We start from the raw sequence: 6,562 nt of genomic DNA, 5'->3' as shown, positions 1-6,562 counted from the left end.
TTTACAGTAACTTACTGTATATGGGAATTTGCAGTATTTTACTGTTTACGTAAAAGCAGTAGTGCTACTGTAAACAAAGAATACACACAAACACACACACACACACTGGATGTTTAAAAGTTAAATAAAAACATGTGGATGGAAGGATGTAAAATTAGTTCTTTGTGGGAGACAAAGAAGTTATTTTTATATTTAGTATTTTCTCCTACCCTTTTCACATTTTCGGGTTTCTCAGAGCGGAAGTCATCATAGTTGGGTTAAATTTTATAGCGGTGAATGAGAGAATACAATAATTATATATTTTTTGTGTGCCCATTTGCTCAAATAGCAAAAGAAAAACTCCACAATAGTGATTTCACAACTTTCAAAAAGAGGAAAAAATAGAGTATAGAATAAATAGAGTAAAGTATTAGTGTTATAAATGTATTTCGAATTCGCCTCATAGGAGGAGCTTCTGCCAGCGGCTCCTCTCGTTGAGAAATGACTGACATGGGCTGTGTTTACACGTCTTTTTGTGTTAAAACTGTTAATGTGTGACAAAACGTAGTTTTAAGACTTTTTTAGTCGGTAATGTAGTTGTTTAAAGCTCAAATCTGTGGTTTATTTATAAGAAGAGTGCCTATTTTAACATTTTATCTGGTGTTTTCGGAGATGTGAGCTCCAGTGAGTCAGCGGCGTTCCGCGCTTGTTTACCGGCGAGAGTAGACTTTCCTCGGCTAGCCCTTCTGACGTCTGCCGCTGGCTCTGATGTCTCTGTGGCGTCTCCAGCTATAATTAGTCTTGTGGAGATTTAACGGCCCATATTTGCTCTCATGGATCTATAATTTGTTCCCTGGCAAATCGTTTAGGCTGAGGGCAAAGTGAAGTTTCATTACTTGTTTATTTTTCGGCTATAACTGTACGTTGCAAAATAAAATGACGGATCATGAGATATAAAATGCTAACGGTAGGCTACACACACACACACACACACACACCTACTGTTAGCATTTTATATCTCATGATCCGTAATTTTATTTTATTTATTATTATTTTAATGCCAGAGTACTACCAGTACAAGTGTGGTGATATAAATGTAATTTTTAAATGTTTAAAAAATATATTTATGAACTTTGCTTACACCTCACACAATTTAAATTGTTTACTCGCGTGCCAAGCCCGCGCAAATGAGGTTTGTGTCGAGTGCGCGCATAACGGACGTCCCTGCCTGTGGATCGGATCGCCAGACACCAGCTGCGAGCTTTCCTGAGGTAAGAAGTTTTTATTTGACAAATTTGTCACAAATGTCTTTGATACTTTTAAAACGTAAACTAATATCCATTAAATATAGCTACATATATGAAGAAAGTAAATAATAATATCGAATTGCTATTACTATATGACAGTCTCGGGGAACTGTTCATTTTCCTCAAGAACCGCTTTCATAACCCATTAAATTTGCATACAATTGACTAACTGTTACCTGCATTGTACATTATGTACCAAATGTTGTATTTACGCGAACAATGGTTTCCGTCTTTTCACGGCCAGTTATAGTTACATATTTTCGTTGACAGTTAAATGTGTGTGACGCCATTTGAAGTAACGTTAGCGGTGTCAAAGGCTCTCTCTCTCTCTCTCTCTCTCTCTCTCTCTCTCTCTCTCTCTCTCTCTCTCTCTCTCTCTTTCTCTCTCTCGAAAATAGAACATTTAACGTTACGCCAGTGTATACACCAGAGGATTAATATATATTCAAGTAAAATAATAATTAGTTCAAGTATGTTCATTGTGGCTTCTTATTTATTATATTATTTCATATGAATTCATTTTTACATGCCACTGAAGGCTCTATTATTGTCTTCTCTCTTTTTTCAGTGTTGATAGTCATTTGATTGTGTAAGTGGTCAATCTAGCAGTCATCCTATATCTGTGAATTATCATGTGCATAACATTTAGGCACCATTATAGTCAATAAACATTAATGAAAATTTCTTATTTTTCTCTCTTGTGTCAACAGGAGCTAACAACACCCCAGAAAGAGCCACAGCACTGAGCATCTTTGGCTTTGTAAGTATATATTTTGACTAACATTATGTGATTAACGTCTTTTAATGCATAACATTTTATTATTTCAAAAATACTTGTTGCCTGCATTTCCTACTTGGCATCTATTTGTTATCTTGTTGTGACTGTTTAGTCTCATGTGGGATATGTCACTGCATAACATGACAAAGTAATTAAAAATGATTCATTGTATGCACTTAAAAATTTGTGTAACACTTTACAATACGGTTCATTAGTTAACTACATTAGTTAACATTAACTAATAATGAACTGCACTTATAAAGCATTTATTTATCTTTGTTAATGTTAATTTCAACATTTACTAATGCATTATTAAAATCTTGCTAACATTAGTTAATGCACTGTGAACTAATATGAACAGCTGGATTTTTATGAACTAACGTTAACAAAGATTAACTAATGCTGAACAGAGGTGTTGTTCATGGTTAGTTCATGTTAACTAATGCATTAAAGCGTTAGTTCACCCAAAAATGAAAATTCTGTCATTAATTACTCACCCTCATGTCGTTCGACACCCGTAAGACCTCCGTTCATCTTCAGACACAAATGAAGATATTTTAGTGTAAAGCTGATGGCTGAGAAAGGCTTCAGATAGGCCTCCATTGGCATTCAGTACATTGACACTTCCAAGATCCATGAAAGGCACTTAAAACGTTGTTACAAAGTCCATCTCACCACAGTGACTCTACAATAATTTTACGATGTGACGACAATAGTTTTTGTGCGCAAAAAAAAATCTAAATAACACCTTTATCCAACTTGTTCTCGACTTCCGTGTGTGCCTCCACGACGCATGCGCGAGAATATGACGCAGATCCGGCGTTCGGGAATCCATGAAATGCACACTTAAGCCCCATTTTGAGCACTACGCCGAGACCTAAAGCACGATCAATGTAGAATCCAACAGCTTAGACACGCGCGTCTTCCTCTGCTCGTAAACAAATATGTCCGAACGCCGGATCTGCGTCATATTCTCGCGCATGCGTCGTGGAGGCACACACGGAAGTCGAGAACAAGTTGGATAAAGATGTTATTTAGATTTTTTTTGCGCACAAAAACTATTGTCGTCACATCGTAAAATTATTGTAGAGCCACTGTGGTGAGATAGACTTTGTAACGACGTTTTAAGTGCCTTTCATGGATATTGGAAGTGTCAATGTACTGAATGCCAATGGAGGCCTATCTGAAGCCTTTCTCAGCCATCAGCTTTCAACTAAAATATCTTCATTTGTGTTCCGAATATGAACGGAGGTCTTACGGGTGTCCAACGACATGAGGGTGAGTAATTAATGACAGAATTTTCATTTTTGGGTGAACTAACCCTTTAACTAATGTTAACTAATACAACCTTATTGTAAAGTGTTACCAAAATATGTATACATTATTTTATATGCAGATCATATCCAACCAGTGACCAGAAAACAGAGAGACTGAGGAATAGACGGAGAAACGGACAAAGCTGGACTACAACTAAAACCTGAACTAAAAACTAATCATGCAAGTATGTACAGGTGCAAGTATTTAATTATTTGCAATTTCTGAGAGACTTTTATCTTTTAATTTTCAGCCAACCTCGTCTTATGCTGCCTTCATGTGCTAGAAATTTCCTACTTCCCACCTCTGAAGTTGTGATTACGAGCTCATCACATTCAGATTTTGACTTGAGAGGGCGTTCATGTCCAATTTTTTAACTAGGAAACTAGTTCAGTAATTCCTATAGCACGTGAAGGCAGCATAAGATGTCAGTTGAGCAGGAGGTGACGTTTGCCTACCACACCACAGGTGATATGAAGTATATCATATCATGAAATTGCTCTTATAGTCAGGGTGTCCGCGGGGTTGTAAAAGGTAGTAAATGAAATTAGCCAAAATTAAGGGCATTAAAAAGTAGTAAAAAGTACTAAACGTCATCTGACGAGGTATTAAATTTTCGAGTCCAATTTTTTTTAGATAAATTTGTCAATTTGGCCTTTTTTTTCTAAAATTCGCGTGGATTTATTTATATGTTTAGAGTAGGACCTGCGCGATATCGTTTGAGGTGGTGTTCGTTCGCGCGCGCTGAAACAAACTGGGTCCGCGGCTGGCTTGCTGACAAACATGTACGCAAGCTCGCTTCCATTCAGTAATTAAAGCATGGGGAAATGCAAGTTTTCGGACCTCTGGCTGGAGGACTCACGATTTAAAGACTGGCTTAGGCCAGTAGTTTGCAACAGCCGCGAGGCTTATTGCCACGTCTGCAAGAAGACAATTAATATAACCTGGGTGGGGGTGAATGGCGTCAAATCGCATATGTAATCAAATAGCCACCAAGCTAGGATGCGCGGACGTAGCGAGCAGCTTCCCATACCAATGTTCTGCGCTACAGATGCATCAACGACCTCAACCTCCACTGCTTTGCCCTCAACCCCGACTGCTCTCCCGATTCAAACCACTGCCAGTAGCCTAACGTTAGTCTAGCAGCATCATCAACAGGTGCGTGGCAGACAGCAGACGCTATGCCCTATCACCACCGCTACATTGCGAGCTGAGGTGCTGTGGTGTTTAGACCTTGCAACTAAACACCACTCTTTCAATTTGAATCTATGGCATTGAAGAGCTGTTTCGAAATATGCAAGTTGCTTAAAGCTTGGCATACACTGTGCGATTTCTGTGCGATTTCAGCAAGGTTATCTACTCACACTGTACGAGTAGATCGCATGCGATGTAAAGCCAAAGTTCACGGTTTATATGCTCACAACATGGGATCGGATCCTCGAGCGCGACTTGTCTGCTCACTGTATGAGTGAAGATTTAGCATTTACTATTTATGTATATAAATGATTGTTATTATTATTAGGGTAGGCCTACTTTTATTATTAAATTGATAATACATTTAATTTGCCCCCGTGATAATTTCATAATGCATCAATGCACAACCGACATGTTGCATAATAAAAGAATAGATAGATTAGCTTACTCCTCATTATTTAAATACATTTTGCACAATTAAACAAGGAATTATAGGCCTATAATTAAAATGATTATCAGTCTATAATATGTCAGAACACTACAATAATATCAGTATTATCAGAAAGGAAGAGCAGCTTTATTTAAAAAAAAACTTGTTTAACACGAAATGGGCCTATACTTCTCTTCTAATTTGTTTCACAATATGGGCCAAAAGAGAAATATTAAGAATATAAATTCAGACAGTTATAGGCTATACGTTATCAGCATATGTTAAAGCAGATTTATATAAATAAAGAGATATCTCTTGTCTCTGTGAGAATATGCGCCGAAAGCTTGTCAGATTTTACGTTCACTTTCAGTAGTGAATAATTGACCAGGTTTGAGACTTCACCGACTCTCGCACACATTACGTTTTTGTGTGATATCCACTGACTCGCCTTCATGATTTAAAACGAAAAAGAAAAAAAATCTATATTGCGCCGTGAAAATTGCTCTGTACACTGCATGAACTATGAAGAAGATGTCTCCTTCCTCTTCTGTCTTTATTTCTATTCTCATCTCTGTGGGCAGCTGATGTTAAGTTATAATGACCTCGTTACATTGTGATGCAATATGTTATTCCATTTGGAAAGATATTTCATTTACGCTACTATAGTTGCAGCTTGAAGTCGCGCTGGTATTAAAAAATATTTTGAAGGTATTAAAAAAGGTAGTAAAAGGTATTAAATTCAACTTAAGAAGTTCTGTATATACCCTGATAGTGTATGGAATGCTTTTTAAAGAAAATTTGCGGGGGGGGAAAGGAAAATGTTTAGATGAAGTAATGGAGATGGTGTGAACATGGCCTTTACATGTTCCAGCGTGAGCTGGAGGGAGGTGTCTTCCGTCAGCAGCTTGCTTTCTGATTGGGTATTGTTGCGTTTCACATGATAATCTCCAGAGCGCGCATGCTTGTCCTCGGGATAGAGATATATAATATAAGTATAACTATGAATAACTGCTGTTGCACAAGTTGTTACCTCATCTGTCCATGAACAAATTTAGATGAGATAAACCATTTCTCACACATTTTCCCTCTGTTTTGTTTCAGATCAGCCATCAGTAGTTTACCAGTAGGGAGGCCAGCCAAGACCAGCTGGGGTATTTTGTTCATACTTTTTGTTGCCATATCGTCATGATCTCTGCTTTGATTTGTTGTAATGAATTCAGTTCTCTATTTTTTTTCTGTTTTTTGTAATTGATTGTGACGGTGAATAAAAAATATACTGATGTACATGGACTCAAGTCTCTTATTTGGAATTTATTAAATGTATTATTTATTTTATTGCATTCATGTAAAATATTCAAAATAAAGTAATAACATATTAACATATGCATATTTTGTAAAATAAAAAGTAAAATAAATTACAGTAAAATTACTGTAAAAATTATTATACTGTAAAAATAAATTGCGGTAAGGGCATCATACTGTAAAATTAAATTGCGGTAAGGGCATCATACTGTAAAATTAAATTGCGGTAAGGGCATCATACTGTAAAATTAAATTACG

General features: G+C 36.8%; 1 long non-coding RNA gene across 1 annotated transcript; it reads left to right on the top strand.

Moving 5' to 3' along the window:
- Positions 1–465: 465 nt before the first annotated feature.
- On the top strand, positions 466–6,286 carry LOC307131709. The gene is made up of 4 exons (XR_013817205.1): positions 466–1,250; positions 1,997–2,046; positions 3,461–3,565; positions 6,104–6,286. It is a non-coding gene; the product is annotated as an uncharacterized lncRNA (long non-coding RNA).
- Positions 6,287–6,562: the final 276 nt, after the last annotated feature.

The sequence above is a fragment of the Gobio gobio genome (genome assembly GCF_949357685.1).
Source record: "Gobio gobio genome assembly, chromosome: 9".
NCBI lineage: Eukaryota > Metazoa > Chordata > Actinopteri > Cypriniformes > Gobionidae > Gobio > Gobio gobio.
Note: the sequence above shows the minus strand (reverse complement) of the source record. Positions and strands in the feature narration are given on the sequence as shown.